This window comes from Macrotis lagotis, chromosome 5, assembly GCF_037893015.1.
Source record: "Macrotis lagotis isolate mMagLag1 chromosome 5, bilby.v1.9.chrom.fasta, whole genome shotgun sequence".
Taxonomy (NCBI): Eukaryota; Metazoa; Chordata; class Mammalia; order Peramelemorphia; family Peramelidae; genus Macrotis; species Macrotis lagotis.
Genome location: NC_133662.1, coordinates 262,484,351 through 262,501,174, shown reverse-complemented (window position 1 = coordinate 262,501,174; position 16,824 = coordinate 262,484,351). Strand labels below are relative to the sequence as shown.

The window sequence follows — 16,824 nt, the reverse complement described above, 5'->3', positions numbered from 1 at the left end:
GTGGACAACAGCATCAGTCACTGAAGATAGGTCAAAAAGGATCAGCACTGAGAAAAAAAACTTTTGCATTTGTCAATCAACATACTATTGGGATAGAACAGATGAGGCAAGAGCAATTCAGAAGCATTAGAACTCAATAACCCAGTGTTAGATTATCATAAATCCCTGTTTTATAAAAACTGCTCAGAAAACTTGGAAAGCAGTTTGGCAGAAATTTAGCTTAGATCAGCTCCTCACAACACATTCCACAATGAATATATGACCTTAATATTAGAAATCAGTGTAAAAAAAATTAGAAGAGAAACATTCATCCCACAACTATGAATGAAAAAAATGAAAGAGGCAATTAGAAAAGATAAAATAGATAACTTTTGATTACTTGAACTGAAAAGCTTATGCATAAACAAAATAAATGCACCTAGTATAAAAAGGAAAGAGGAAAAGCCTTTGTATCAAGTTTCTCTGATAAGGATTTTGAATCCTAGAAAGAATGAGAGATAGATAGGGAAATGAATGGATGATAGAGAAGTATATATATATATATATATATATATATATATATATATATATTATGCATAAGTATATATGTACATATGTATGACTAAAAGCCATTCCCCAATAAACAGTGGTCAAAGGATAGGAATAAAAAGTTCTCAGAAGAACTTAAAAGTATTAACAACAACATGGAAAAAAATGTTCCAAATCCCTAATAAGAGAAATACAATCAAAACACCCCCACCAGGGCTTCTAAGTGGCACAGTGGCCCTAGTTTCCGGAGGACCTTGGACAAGGTAAAATTTGACCTTGGACACAGATACTTACTGCATGATCTTAGGCAAGTCACATAACTCTAATACCCCACAGAAACTTAAAAAAAACCCCAAGGTTTCACTTCACTCCTTACAAATTGACCAAAAATGGCAATAATTAATGCTGGAGGGGGTATGGAAGAAAGGCACACTAATTCATTGTTGATGGAGCTGTTTTGAAAAACAATTTGGAATTATGCAAATAAAGTGACTAAAGTATCCATATCCTTTGAACCAGAGATAGCCTTTTCAAACTGAAGAATTTACCATCAGTGCAGTCTCCCACTTCAATACCCTTGTTCATCCTCAGTAAAGATGTTTGATAACATGGCTAAAAACTATGTTAAAAAGAATGGAAGCAAGGACACATCCTTGTTTCACTCTAGGTGACCAGGAAATCTCAAGAACCCGGGCAAGCATGGCATCATGAAACTGATGTGCAATATTGATGAACTTTTCCAGGCAACCAAATTTTTTTTTTAGGTTTTTGCAAGGCAAACAGGGTTAAGTGGCTTGCCCAAGGCCACACGGCTAGGTAATTATTAAGTGTGAGACCGGATTTGAACCCAGGTACTCCTGACTCCAGGGCCAGTACTTTACCCACTACGCCACCTAGCCGCCCCAAGGCAACCAAATTTTGACATAATTTTCCATAAACCCTTACAACTGGTGGTATCAAAGGCCTTGATCAGATCTACAAATGTTGTATACAGACCTCTGTTCTGTCCTGACATTTTTATGGTTTTCATAAATTTTTCTTTGACTTCATCAAGATTTGTCATGGTGGGAACATAGGCACTGAAGATGGTGGTGTGGTATTTACCTGGAAGTAGCAATCTGTCATGACCCTATCATTCACTCCTTTTGGTAGGCATTCAAATTTGTTGACTAGATTAGTTTTTTTTTTAGGGTTTTGTTTTTTTTTTTGCAAAGCAAATGGGGTTAAGTGGCTTGCCCAAGGCCACACAGCTAGGTAATTATTAAGTGTCTGAGGTCGGATTTGAATTCAGGTACTCATGACTTCAGGGCCGGTACTCTATCCACTGCGCCACCTAGCTGCCCCCTAGATTAGTTTTGATAGCAAAATCTTCCCCAGTTTAACAGTGCTTCCCTTTGCTGCTGAAAAACGTTTATCCAGCTCTGACAAACTGGCCTTCATTTGCCAAACTTGTTTCACTCAGGGTTGCTATTTGGATATGATACTTGATGAGTTCTCTTGCAACAAGAGCTGTTTGTCTATGAGTGTGCACACATCCCATGCTCTGGTGGAGAATGGAATCTTCTTTGAAAAAGTTTTTGTAGATTTTTTTGTGTGTGTCTTGACCACACTGTAGGATCCCTGCCTACCTCAGTATCAGGCCAGGATTAGGTGAGCAGACAATTTTTAGGACACCTTTTCTAGCCTCTTCCTCAGACCAGGAGGGGAGCAGTGTGATCCTTTAAAGAGCTGCTCAGTCAATCCCATTGTTTAGTGTGCGGAAACAACCCTATGACCTGGGCCACTTGTGTGTAGGGTTGTGACTAAAGTTCCCAGTGTATCCCCATCTGCTACTTTGTCACTTGCTTATTGCCCTAGGACTTGAAATAGATGATGTCTTTCGATGTGTGCATAAATTAGATTTAAGTGAGGTAGAGTTGCATGTCTGGAAGTAGGGTATACATACTCTGGACTATACAATTTACAGAGGTAGGTGGACCAAGGTTCATGTGTGATGTAATGATGGTACCTGGATCCCTTGTCAGGTTGCATAAGGTAAAGAAAATTGTGATTATCACCACATATACCCATCTGCCCAAGATTTGGTCATTGAGTTTTTGTTTTTTGTCTTTTTTTTTTTTTTTTTTAGGTTTTTGCAAGGCAAATGGGGGTTAAGTGGCTTGCCCAAGGCCACACAGCTAGGTCATTATTAAGTGTCTGAGACCAGGTTTGAATCCAGGTACTCCTGGCTCCAGGGCCGGTGCTCTATCCACTGCACCACCTAGCCACCCTCATTGAGTTCTTATATAGGGTAGGTAAGGTCAAAATTTTCTGTCTAGGCAGAGAGGGGACCAGTTGAGAGTAAGGTTCTATACTAGATACCCCACTAACTGAGATTGTGGATGCCAGTGGTTTGGGAAATACAGGACCCTCAGAAAGAATTATCCAGATTAATGGGCCTGCTACTTGGGCACAGGATGAGAGTTAGGGTTATGGAACCCCAATTTATATCCTGATTAGATTCCAAACTGTAGTGGAAATAATTACCAATTAGACAGCTAGGACCTTGGGCTTGCTAGCTGACTAAACCATACAAATGAGAGACAAAGATTTGTATTAGACTATCTGTTGACTGGAGAAGGAGGAGTTTGTGTTAAAATTGAACCTATCAAGTTGTTGCCCAAAGATAGAAGACAATGTGCAAGTAGTAAAGGAAATAACCAGGGACATCAGAAAGTTGGGACAATGGGGCGGCTAGGTGGCGCAGTGGATAGAGCACTGGTCTTGGAGTCAGGAGTACCTGAGTTCAAATATGACCTCAGACACTTAATAATTACCTAGCTGTGTGGCCTTGGGCAAGCTGCTTAACCCCATTGCCTTGCAAAAAAAACTAACCTCCCCCCCAAAAAAACCCATTGCTTTCAGAAAGTTGGGACAAGCCTATTTGGTACCTCTTGGATGAATTGGTTTACTGCTGACCCTGAGGGGGATAACCTTATTACCCATGTGCCTCCCATGCATGATCCAGTTAATAATCCAAATAGTACAAAAAAATCTATCAGTAAATAGGATGAAATCATGTCTCTGATGATGAGGAAGTAAAAAAAAATCTTAATAGAAAAAGTCAGTAGTCTTGTCAATAAAGAGGATTATAATTTAACTAAGGAATCATTAAAAAGGTGTGGGAATCCAAATTCTTCTTAAAAAAAGAAAATGGGGAATTGTAAGGAATGTGGGGAAGTGTGTTTGGCTTCCACCAGAATATAAGGGAAAATTGTTAGTTTACATTACAAAGACTGGGGCCTGCCTGTGTCCGTGCCTGAGGGCAATAAGACTGAGGAATTGACCCTGTCCTGATCAAGACCTGAGATTAGATCAGGCCTGCCCCATCTGGTTCCCAGTTGATCTAGGGGCCCTCATCCTTCACAAATAAACCTGCTCCAGGAAGTTCATGCATATTACTGTTCACCCCTCTGTGCTCATTAGTATAATGATCAGGAAGGGGAAACCATATAGGAGTATCAATTAGATTTTGACCTGGCCAATGACTGGCACAAAAGCAGAGGAACAAGCCTTCCAAACAGCATGTAAGACTGGACATTGTCATAATTCGGGGGCCTTCATTTGTTAGGGAAGAGGGTCTTTTGCAAAGAAGAATTAATAAAATTTTAGTCACTCTGGACTAAGTATTTATTGTTATTATAAGACATTGATAACAATCTATACCACCCATGATTCCCAGATCACTTTATCTGGTCCTGAGCTCCAACTTTGCATCACCAACTTTGTATTGAATATTTACCACTCTGTGTTCCATGGGCATCTCAAATTCAACATAGCCAAAACAGAACTCACTCTCTTTATAAGTTCCTCATTTCTGCTAGGATCCCCCCCATCTTTCTTGTCACTTGAGTCTGCCACCTCTGATTCAGCCTTCACTCTCCATTCTCCTCTTTCCTTATATCCAAGCAGTTGTCAAGTCTGTTGATTCTACCTTCATAATATCTCTTGAATTCAACCCTTTCTTTTTATTCGCACTTCAGCTCACTTAGTTCAGGTCCTTATCATCTCTTGTCTGTAAGAAGCCTATAAAAGACTCCTCACTGGTCTTCCCTCTTTGTCCCTCCCCTTTTGTCCCTCCTTTGCCACAAGCTGGTTATTTTTTTTTAAAGAAAGTGTTTATTTTGAGTTTTACAAGTTTTCCCCCACAGAAAGCATTCTGTTAGTGTTTACATTGGTTCCATGTTATACGTTGATCTCAGTTGAATGTGATGACAGAGACATCATATCCTTAAGGAAGAAAAATAAAGTATGAGATAGTAAAATTACATAATAATATAATGGGTTTTTTTTTTCTAATTTGATGGTAATAGTCTTTGGTCTTTGTTCAAACTCCACAATTCTTTCTCTGGATACAGATGGCATTCTCCATTGCAGATATCCCAATATTGTCCCTGGTTGCTGCCCTGTTGGTATGAGCAAGTCCATTAAGGTTGATCATCACCCCCATGTTGTTGTTAGGGTGCAGAATGTTCTACTAGTTCTGCTCATCTCACTTGGCATCAGTTCATTCAAATCACAAGCTGGTATTTCCAAAGCACAGTCTAACAATGTCACACTTCTCAGAATGTGGCAGTGGCTCCCTATCACTTCTAGGGGAAAAAATGCCAACTGTTCCAAATCTGACTCAGTTTATTACAAACTATATCTCTCAGGGACTCTATATTCAAGGCAAACTGTCCTCCTTATGGTTATTTGAGTTGTCTCCATGCCTGTAATGTATGGAAGCAAACCCTAAATTTAACTCTAATCCTATATTCCTTCCTAACTTGTGCCTCTTGGAATCCCAAAGCCCCCTCCAAGCAGAGCTCACTCATCACCTCACTCATCATCTGATAATCTGCAGCTATGGGACCCCTTCCCCACCTCAAATTATGCAAAATTTATATTTTTTATAAATATTTTGCTTTTACTTTAACATTTACTGTTGTTTCCTTTGATAGAATAGAAGTTCCCTGAAGGCAGTGACTGTTTTGCTTTTGCTTTGTTATTGTTCCCAGCTCCTCTCACAGCAACAGATATTGTGCCTGATAAATTTATTTGTGGATTGAATGATTAGTGATTGGGAGTTCCTTGAGGGCAGGGTCTGTCTTTTGCCTCTTTTTGGACCTGATATGTGGCAGATAGTTAAAATTATTGTTTGTCTTTGCTTTTCTAAGAGGACCAAAGCTATCACTAGGTGATATTTTGACTTGTGTGTGAAATGGATTTGTGAGGCAAAATTGTACAAAGTTCCTCAGTCTCATGTTCTCCTCTAGAGTCACGGAAGACTCTTGGAAGGACAAAAGTGAAAACAGCTGGCAATGGCTGACCTTGCCCAAGTTCTAAGAGTTTCACAGTGCCTGCTTCCACCACCTTCATGGCCATTGGAATAAATTGTTCTCATCTGCCCATTTCACTGGGAAAATTCTTTACATGCTTTGGGTAGACATGCTACAAGTTCACTGACAAGTTTGAGGTGTACTGGTTACCCTCAACCTGGTTTAGCCCATCCTGCTGAGATGGTTTACCTGTTTCATGATTGATAGTGCTCAGTAAATGTTTATTGACTTACGGATAGAGTCTGAAGTGAGTATTCAAGGAGCTGATGGATAAGCAAGTCACAAGGAAGTAGAGGCAGGAAATAGAGCCAAATTTTTACACACCTGGCAGTGAAAGTAGGTCATAAAGATATGAGGACTGATATAGGATAAAGGTCTGAGGAGTTGATAGAGACCTGAATATGTTTGTGGGAAGTAGGGAAGAAGTACATGACTGAAAGGGAGTGGTTAGAGTAGGGGACAGAGAGAGGAAGAGGAAGAGATAGATACAGAGAGAGAGACAGAGACAGAGAGGCAGAAGAAGAGGGAGAGAAACACACACACATACACAGATGGAGGTTAAGTTAGTAGAAGATATGATAAGAATACAAATTCCTAGAGGAGAAGAAAGTGGATCATATCAAAGTCACAAATAGAGAGTCTAAATATGGCAAAGTTATCATCCTCTGAGCAAAAGAGGAGAGAATGAACAATGATAGAAAGTGAATTTGGATGATTGCACTTATATGTCCTTTATTAGATTATTCATGACCATGTGGAGGGAGGGAAGAAAGAAGGGTAGTAGAAAAAGTTGGAACTCAAAAGCTTGCAAAAGGATGAATATTGAAAACTATCTTAGTGTATAACTGGAAAATAAAATAACATTAAGAAAATAAAAGGTGAGTTTAGGCTTTCCAGCAGACCTACATACTGAGTAGGTCATAAGAGATGGCTTTGATTTTCTCAGCAAAATACATCATCATCTGGTGAGAGGTGGGGGTCAGGGAAGAAAAGAGAGTTTTAGATCAGATGGTACAGGAAGTGAATTAATCAAGGAATTCTCAGAGGATTGCTGGTCAGTAGGAAGGCATCAGCTGATGTTAGATGACATATATTTGTACTTAGTTATCAAGTCTGAGGTTGACTTTAGTAGCAGGGTTGGATGAGTAACATAGCTTTGGGGGTTGGCAGAGCTAATGTCCAAAGAAAAGAAGGTGAAGGTTGGAAAGGAATTGGGGAGAGACAGGAGATTGGGAAAACTGGAGGAGCAGATAAATCAGGGACTGGAAGTTGTGGTTTGGGTCATAAAGAGTTTAGGTGAAGTGAGACAGAGATGAGAGGACAAGGTCTATTATCAGAGAAGGCAGTTTTAGTGTTCATGGTTATGGAAATAGTAATGAGGGATGGAGAAATCTAAAGTGACCCTTTAAGTGGCTAAGGGTGAGTGGAGAAGATGGTCAAGGAGATTGAGGAGGGCAGGGTATTTGAAGAGACAACAATATAAAGAGGGAGGGAGCATGACTGGCTATGTGGTCAGAAGACCTGGGTTCAACCCCACTGCTTACTAATTGTATAAATCTTGGCAAATTGCATAATGTCTTTAGGCCTCCATAGACCCCCACCCCCACCCCAATAGAAAGGCAGGATAGAAAGGAATGATCACTAGAGCATTTGAAGATTTGCCTGGTGCTGTACATCCATTGTCTGAACATATTACTCAGTTATTTTTATTCCTGTTTTCTGGAAACTGAGATTGAACAAGAAAGATTAAATGACTTGTCATACAACTGGTCTGAGGCAAGATTTGAATTCAGGTCTTTCTAACTCTTCATTACACCATCTAGACTGTGAGTCTAGTACTGAACTCTTTGAGAAAGGAGGGTGAAGATAGAGGAGGTTGGTAATGAACTTAATTTAGAATCTAACCAAGGGGATCTATTTAGAGAATGGGATCTAAAGGTTGGGAGAGGGGGTTGTTAAGGGATGACCAGAGAGTGAAAATAAAAGAATCAGGACAGAGGGAAGGGTCCCAGTTAGCCCTGGTATAAGGGGCAAGGGATTGTCTGCAGAAGAAATCCAGGCTTTGAAAGTTGAGCAGGTTGGAAGGAAAGTGAGAAAATGAGCTCAAGAACAAAGGGAGATTACTTGAATCTGGAGCAGGGACTCCAGGGGGCCCAGAGGAAGGGCTGTGGGTAGAGGAGCAGGGCCAAGGAGAATAAGATTGGAGCCTCAGCCTTCAGTGCAGGGAGAGTCTAAAAAATATGGTTATTGCTATTCAAGCCAGATCTGGGACCTCATCAGTGAAATAGCCACTCTGTGGGGGCAGAACCATCCTTTCTCTGTCACTAGTCTATATGCCCCATGTCCTTATCAGTGTGGTGTCCACATGGATCTATCTGGATGTGGCTCTCAGGAAGGCAGGAATGGGAATCTCTAGCATTTCCTCCACCCCTCTTCTCCAAGAGAGCCTTGGATTCCTGTCAGGAGGGGAGCAAAAGGTTGGGGCCACTCTGTTTTCCCCACAGGGAGGGGTCACCTGCCTGGACTTTATCTATCCACTTCCCTAAAAATTGTTAGTCTATTTTTATATTCAAGCTGAACTGTAGATCATTATCCCTTGACAGGACAGAGAGGCCTTGAACTTTCTCCAGGGTTGGACTCCCTTCCCACCAAATACCAATTCCCCATTGGGAATAGTCAATAAATGTATTTATCCAAACTGCTAGTAAAGAGAAATCAGAGATGAGAATCTACCATATAATAAAAAAGTGAACAAGCTCACTCACTGCTATTCCCAGATCTCACCCAAATGGAGATTCTCCAAAGTGACAATGTGGTAAATGGGGAAGAGGGATGTGATGGAGGTGGTGAATTCTCAGGCTTTTTTCTCCAAGACATTCTGGAACATACAGTCTTCCCTCTTGAATTATGAAGTCAGAAGACCAGGTTCTCTCCCAAGCTCTCACTATCTCTACTCCTCCCAGAGGGAGGCATTGGTGGAGCCAATGAGGAGAATCTTAGGAAAGTCAACTTGAACTCCATTATGCTCCATTATGTTCTCAGGGACTGGCCTGAAGGCAATGTGTTGTTCTATGACTTACCTTGGCTCACACAGTTAGGATAAGTTTCAGGTGGGAGAAACTTCCTGCATCCAAGTCTGGTTCTTTCCATTCATTATCCCATGATGCTTCTCAGAGGAAGTGTTAGGGCAGGAAGAGGGTTATCATCTAAATTCAAGTCAATCTAGCTAGCATTCATTAAGCAGCTCCAATGGGAGAAGGATGGCATGGTGGATCGAGGATTCAGGAAGGTCTAGGTTTAATTCCTGATTCTGAAATCCTATCTGTTTGACTGTGGGCAAATCATTTCACTTCTCAGGGTTCTACTAAGGAAGGGAACAGATAAGCTAGAATAATAGGTGGCATTTATATAATGTTTGTAGGTTTGCAAAGCACCTTTCCTAGATCTCATTTTATCCTCTCAACAAGCCTGGAAGGACAGTGTCATCATTATTCTTGAAGGACAGCTGGATAGGGTGCTGGGCCTGGAGGCAGGAAGATGAGTCTTCCTGAGTTCAAATCCAGCCTCAGACACTTACTAGGAAATTGAAAACCACTCCAGTATCTGTGCCAAGAAAACCTCAAATGGGGTCACAGAGAGTCAGACATGATTGAAAGCAACTGAACAAAAGCAACATACATGAAGAAACCAAGGCTAAAAGAGTTGAAATGACTTATCCATAATTACCCATCTCAGGCAGGTTTTGAAGTAAGGTTTTCTTGATTTCTTTACTGCTTCTTTATTGATAGTGGGAGAGTTCCCACATTTGAAGAAATCACAGATGAGACTCTGAGAGGCCCATAGAAATGAATGAGCAGCCTCTGCCCTCAAGAAGTTTATAGTCTACTGGAATGGGCATAAATATATTTATTAATTAAGAAGCAAACAATAATTAAGCTCTAATTATATACCAGTTACTGTACAAGGTGCTAGGGATAGAAAGAAGATGTTTCTTGCCTTCAAGGTGCTTCCATTCTCCTGAGGGAGACAACATGAGCATAAATAGATAAATACTCAATACCCACAGAGTAGGTAGAAGGTGAGCTGCACCTAAGACAGGATGTCCGGAACATGGAAAGCATGATAATGTTTGTCCTTCAGTTTCTTTTTTTTTTTTATGTTTTTGCAAGGCAATGGGGTTAGGTGGCTTGCCCAACACCACACAGCTAGGTAATTATTAAGTGTCTGAGGCCAGATTTGAACTCAGGTCCTCCTGACTCCAGGGCCAGTGCTCTATCCACTGCACCACCTAGCCACCCCTGTCCTTCATTTTTGAAGAAGAGCATGACATCAGGGAGGTGAGGCCACAACAAACACATGAATTAGATTTGAGTGAGGGGGGGCTGTGCTTAATCACCAGCCTCACTTTCTCCTCCAGAGTCATCTGGGTCCAGTGGCTGGATAGGAATCAGGACAACTAGAGATGGCCCTGGAGGAGAGGCAATCAGGGTTAAGTGACTTGCCCAAGATCATTTAGCTAGTAAAAGACAAATGTCTGAGACCCGATTCCAACTCCCATCGTCTTGATTCTAAGGTCAGTGTTCTATCCACTGTGCCACCAAGCTGCCCATGGAAGGCATGAAGGAAAAGAAGTACCTGGAAGGATCATCTGAAGGTCACACAGGTAGGATGACCTATTCATTAAGTAGTAAGTGGCAGAGCTGAGATTGGAAGCCCTATCCCCTCTCCTGGGACCAGCCTATGGTTTATGCTGCCAAACTGGAGAGGAATGACAATAGTGATCCACTCAAGCTTCTGTAGCAAAGGAGTGACTTCAGATGACAAATCAGAACATATATCATTACAGGAGATTGGGAGGTTGGCAGCCACTGAAAGAAAAGGTATCAGCAGAGATATAATATTCAAGTCAACTCTGGCTCCAGCCAGGGATCAAGGCATGGCCAGAACCACAAACCTCTTCCAAAGGTCACAATGGTTACTTTGATCTCTGTAAACCATACTGGGGGGAGGTTGGGGGTTGGATGCAAGAGGTCTGGGGAGAGGAATTTGAAATTACCCACAGGGGATAACCCCTGCACCAACCAGTGGTTAGGAGTGTAGATATATCTGACTAGGAAGAGCCTTCCTAAAGGAAAAGAGGTGGATCCAAGCCAGGATTAAACAAGAGCCCAAATCCCAAATTAGAACAGGTTGGGAACCAGTTTTTCATAAATGCCAAAGTCCAGGGGCTAAAATGGAAGTAGGAAACCAGGAAAAGGAATATAGGTTTCTAGCCAATTATGCCTTCTGGGAAAGGAGGAGATCTGAACTTCCTGGGAGCTTAGCAAAACACAAATCAAAACAAAGAAAACAGAACAAAACTGATAATACAACTCAATCTACCTCCTTTGGAATTATTTTATATCCCTCAACTTTTATGAAACTTTTAATTGCTTAGGATAACTTTTTGTTCTCTAAAAACCATCTTATTTGCAATTAGAGATGATTTCATTTTCTCTTTGCCTAAACCTAGTCCCTAAATATATTTTTCTTGTCTTTTTTGTTAAAAAGGAACACTTTTAACAAGAGGAAGTATGGTGGCTAGAAATCCAGCACTGAAGTCAGGATGACCTGAATTCAAATCCTGATTCTAACACATGCCAATGATGTGACCATGGACAAGTCACTTAATTTCTCAGTTTCAGGCAACTGTAAGGCAGTGAGTTGCTGCTCTTCAACAGTGAAAGGCTTTTCCAGAATGAGAGTTTCCCATTCATACTAATTAAATCATAGATCCAGACCAAAAGGAACATTTCTTGGACTATCTCCGAAATATCAAATAATGGTAGGGACAATGACTCTTTACACTACGTTTATTGTAAAAAGCTTCTAGTGTTTCTCCATTACAAATAATGCTAGTTGTTGGTTTTAGACAGGTGTCCTATATATTAAGGAAAATTCCTTTTAGTCCTTTTGGATTTTTAAAAATAACTATATGCTATATTTTGTAGAACTTTACTGATATATCTATTGATATTCATTATCTTTGCCCTATAATTTATCATGTATACCAAACCTTTAATACCGAACAATCTCTGCATTCCTGGTATAAACCCAGTACATTTAAAATATAATGTTATCAATTTTTTGCTAGTATCTTATTCAATGTTTTCACATCAGTATTTATTAATTATATTTATCTATAGTCTTCTTTCTTTGCTTTATCTCTCCCTAGTTTGGGTATCAAGACATTTGCTTCCTAGGAAATTGGTAAGATGGCTTCTTTCTCTATTTTTGCAAATAGTCTTTTTGATAGCATTCACTTGTCACTCTGGTCTTTTATTCAACTCTAGTGTCCTTCTGATGTTCAGCCCCAGCTAGGTGTGTGCAACAAATCTTGTCCTTGCCCTGAGGCTTCCTTCATCCAGATGAGGGAACAGTTCCCTCTAATTTTACACCAATGGCTCCATCTAAATCTAAGAGGGATCATCAGAGGGAGACTCTGGTGATCTGCTCTGGCACATTTCATTGAGCCAATATGGGGATGAGATCCCATGGAATATACATGGATCACAGCTAAGCTTCCTTAGTTAGTTCTCATGACACATGTACTCACTTTTGGATGACATTCCAATCCCTTCATCTTAGTGATGGCAGTAGAGGAAGGGGACTTCATCAAAGGAGACTGGTCACTGAGCCTGGAATGGCAGCTCCCTCGGTAGATCTAAAAGAAGTGACTCTGCCCTCTGCTGCTTTCTCATCCCATCTACTGAGACTTTGTGAGCTTCTTCCTAGGACTTCTCATGAATGGAAGAGCAAGAAGAGATTCCCCACCTTCATGCCCACAGCAGGGAGGATGGCTGCTCACACATGGAAGTGAACTTATATCCTGGCTAAGTGATTCTGAGACTAGAACTAGAACCACAGGCCACTCCTCCTTTGTAGTTATTTTCCTGAACCCAGGTACCCAACATAGGGATCCTTAGAGATGAACTTTTTGAGCCAAGAATGGTCTTAGGAGTTTTTTGCAATCACCATAATCCTTTGACCACTGAGAGAATGATACTGACCTTCAGGGAAATGGACACAGGGTAGATCCAAAGTAAAAATCAAAATATCAGCCTCCTGAGAGAGCATAATGAAAATTAACTGTTTTCAATTTTAAGGCTGTACGCACTTAGGAGTCTTTTGTGTGGAAGAAAATAGTAAATGTTTTCTACAACTTCGATTTTGTACATCCAGTACCTTTCTAATCTCATTTGGGGAGAGCCTGTATAGTAACCAATCTAAGCAAAGATTTAAGTGATTTTTCCCCCCCGGGCTCTCTGATAGTAGAGACAACAAAAAGCTGATTCCTTTCTTTAGATAAAGGGACCCTAGGACTGAAGTCAGTCCACATGAGTTGAGAGCTAGAGAGCATTAATGGGAAAGGATTCTCTAACTGCCTGGGTTAAGGAGTCTTTGTAAGGAAGGAAAGTCTAGAAAATGTCTACTTGGTTCATCACACACAGCACACTCAACCTGGATTCCTATTGACCATTCATAACATCAAAAGAGGAAATTTTATTTTGGAAAAAAACAAAGCAAAACAGAAACATTTGAAAGAATGACCATTGGCCCCAAGGCTCCCCAGTATTCCTTGAGAGCTCATCTCCTGCCCTCCTTTCCCAGCAGAAAGTTTGGGGCATTTTCCTCTACTGTCTCTACTGATCTCTCAGATGGTTCTTTTTTTTTGGGGGGGGGGGTTGCAAGGCAATGGGGAAGTGACTTGCCTAAGGTCACAAATGTAATTATTAAGTGTCTGAGGTCGAATTTGAACTCAGGTCCTCCTGACTCCAGGACCGGTGTCCTATCCACTGTGCCACCTAGCCACCTGTGTCAGATGGTTCTTTCCATTGTGTCCTTTTGTTCTCTGCCATTGCATTGTCTTGGGGCCAGGAAAAAATTCAAACACCCTCTCCACAGGGTAAAGAAGACAGTGAAAAACACCCTGAAGAGATCCTGGTCTGGCAGGAGCCAGTTTCATTCTGTTGCCAGTGCCAGAGTACAGCTGATGCTTCTGATTGAGGCCAGTCCCTCTTACCATTTTCCCTGCAGCCTAAGGTCACATAGTAACCTGCTCAGTGGCAGGAGTTCTTGTCATTCTTATGCCTTAAAGAAGCTCCTATGAGAAACCTCAAGTGCAACTTTATAACCACAGACATCTGTTTCTCCTCCAAAATCCTTCAGAAATGCTTTAGTTCCGAGAGAGGACTCCTCCTTTCTCAGAACAACCAATGTTTGATAAGGGCCCTGTCTAAAGCTGGCTTGGACTTTTAGCAGGCCCTAGGCTAGGATCATTTTCTCCCTTTGAGAGAGACAAATTCAAGGACTTCTTGAATAACTGTCAAATCTTGGCTCTGGAAAGGGACCTTAGAATCATTTAGTTTTCTTTCCTCCTTTTACAGAGGAAGAACGTGAGGCTCTTAGTGTCCATTTCCTAGCAGAGTCGGGGCCAGCTCTCCTGTTTCTAAGGCTGCTGTTCTGACTGTCCATTACTACACAATACTTCTCATGTTTCTAGGGAGATAAAGTGAACAAACATCATGCAGGCTTTATTTGTTTTTCAATGTTTAACTGTGTTTTTTGGAATGTTGGTAAAGGAAACAGCATTTAGGAGTGCCTCCTTGATGTCAAATTTCTGTGCAAATCCATAAAGGCGCTATTGTGGTGGGTTACAAAGACTAAAAAGAAAGCCATTCCCACTCAGGGAAGAGGTATACAAAAAGAACACAGCCACGTCAAAACAAAGTAATTTAAGGAAGAAGAGAATAGGAATGATTTGCAACTACTGGGCCTCTACCCTGAAGAGAGAGGAAAAGGACATACTAAATTTACAGAAGCTTTTGGTTGTGAAGCAAAGAACAGAGAATGGACATCATTTGGGGAATGGCTGAACAAATGGTGGACTGTGAATGTGATGCAACATTATTGCAACAAAAATGATGAAAGAGATGGTTTCTGAGAAATCTGGGAAAACCTTTATGAACTGGTGCAAAGGGAAGAGGATCATTTATAGATAATAATGTTGTAAAGACAACAACCCTAAAAAAACAGCAACTTGGATCAGCCCAATGACTGGTGAAGACTCCAGATGCCTCAGAATATTGAAGCCTGCTGCCTATGTACTGACAGACAAGAATGAGCCATGCAGGGGTGGACATGGGCAACCTTGTTTGTCTTGACTGTTTCTCTATTTTGTAAGAAAAGGGAGGAGAAGGGAGAGAAAACAATGAATTGTTCATTGAAAAAGAGAAAAATAATAAAAAAAAAGAATACTAATAATGTGGAAGCTCAGGCAGGGTTTTAAATAGAAGATGGGGAACTCTGAAGCTAAGCATTACAGGTGGAAGAGATGAGGAAGGAGAAAGCTTCGGGTCAAGGGGAGAGCTTCTATGAGAATCCAGTGGCAAGAGATGGAGTGCTGGGCTAAAACTCCCAAGGTATGGAGGAGGGTGCTTGAGGTAGGAGCAAGGTTTCCTAAGCCCTCACCATTTCCTCAACTAAAGGTCTGACCCCCGTATACACTAAATGAATTTTTCCTCAAAAAGTGATTTTGAAGCCATTCTTGAGACTAAATTGGTACAGAGAACTAAAACTCCAGCCATTAATGTAGTTTCTTGGTGGCCCAAGTACAAAAGCCATTTCATGGAGAACATGTTGCTCCTCCCTCAGAAAACCAGTATGGCCAACATGAGAAAACTATACCCAACAGAGTCAATACTGTAGTCTCACTGGATATTCTTTCCCTGCTATGTTTCAGTACATTTCCTTTTATAATTGATGGTCTGCAAGTATCTCATTTCATTGCAATTTTGAACCAGGAAACTCATGGATCAGACCAGACCTGCAACAGAAGTAATATGAAATAAGACTGGAATGATAGGTTAGAGTCAGAGAATAGACTACTTTAAATCTGAAATCAAGGAATTTGCCAGTGTCCATCTGCCAGCTTGGACCTACTCCTATTGCTTAATAGCAGATTTCCCCCCTGCCCTAAACAACATTTTTATGGGGTACCTGTTTTCCCTCACTTGGACTTCCCTAATGCCTGTTTTCTGCCAGTTGGCAGTTCTTTGTACTGCAAAGACTTTCCCTGGTCACTTTAGACTCTCATCTCTGACCCCTAGTTCAGACTCCTTTAATAGATTTGGGGAGAACAAACCTATTTGAACCTGTCTTAGAATCAGTTGCTTCTAGAATACTATCTGTATCCAGAGAAAGAATTGTGGAGTTTGAACAAAGACTATTACCTTTAATTTAAAAAAAAAAACCCATTATCTTATTATGTAATTTTGCTATCTCTTATACTTTATTTTTCTTCCTTAAGGATATGATTTCTCTCCCATCACATTCAACTTAGATCAGTGTATACCATGGAAACAATGGAAAGACTAACAGACTGCCTTCTGTGGGGGATGGGGGAGGTGGAGGGAGGGAATAGAGATTAGGGGGGAAATTGTAAAATTGTGAAATTGTAAAATTCAAAATAAATAAATTGTAAAATTGTAAAATTCAAAATAAATAAATCTCCTTTAAAAAAAGCTTGCCAAGCTTGCCTATTGCCCCAGAACCATCATCACCAGCTCAGAACTTTTTCTTCTCCCATCATTGCTTCCAGATAAAGAAACTTATTTCCATCACTGTGCTCACTGGGCTAGTGGGGCTCAACCTTCCTGAGCTAGCACTTAAAGAAGAAACAACACCTAGAAAGGAATTTAAATTCCAGAATCATAGAATTAGGAAAAAGCCTCAAGAGATATGGAATCCAATGTCTACCTGAAGGGAATCCCCTATAAAACATTCCTAACAAGTGGTTTTTCATTTTAATAACTCCCAGAGATAAGAAATTTCTTCCACAAAAACCTTATACCCTGTCCTTGGTTGCTGTCTCTCTCTCTCTCTCTCTCTCTCTCTC

General features: G+C 40.8%; 1 protein-coding gene across 1 annotated transcript in view; it reads left to right on the top strand.

Annotated features, from left to right (window-relative positions):
• The window catches only part of LOC141489058 (uncharacterized), a 33,295-nt gene extending 20,958 nt beyond the window's left edge, over positions 1 to 12,337 (top strand). The window contains exon 10 of the transcript XR_012468887.1: positions 10,462 to 12,337. The gene's annotated coding sequence lies outside the window, so the exon portion shown is untranslated. The remainder of the gene's footprint in view (positions 1 to 10,461) is intronic.
• The last annotated feature ends 4,487 nt before the right edge of the window (positions 12,338 to 16,824 follow it).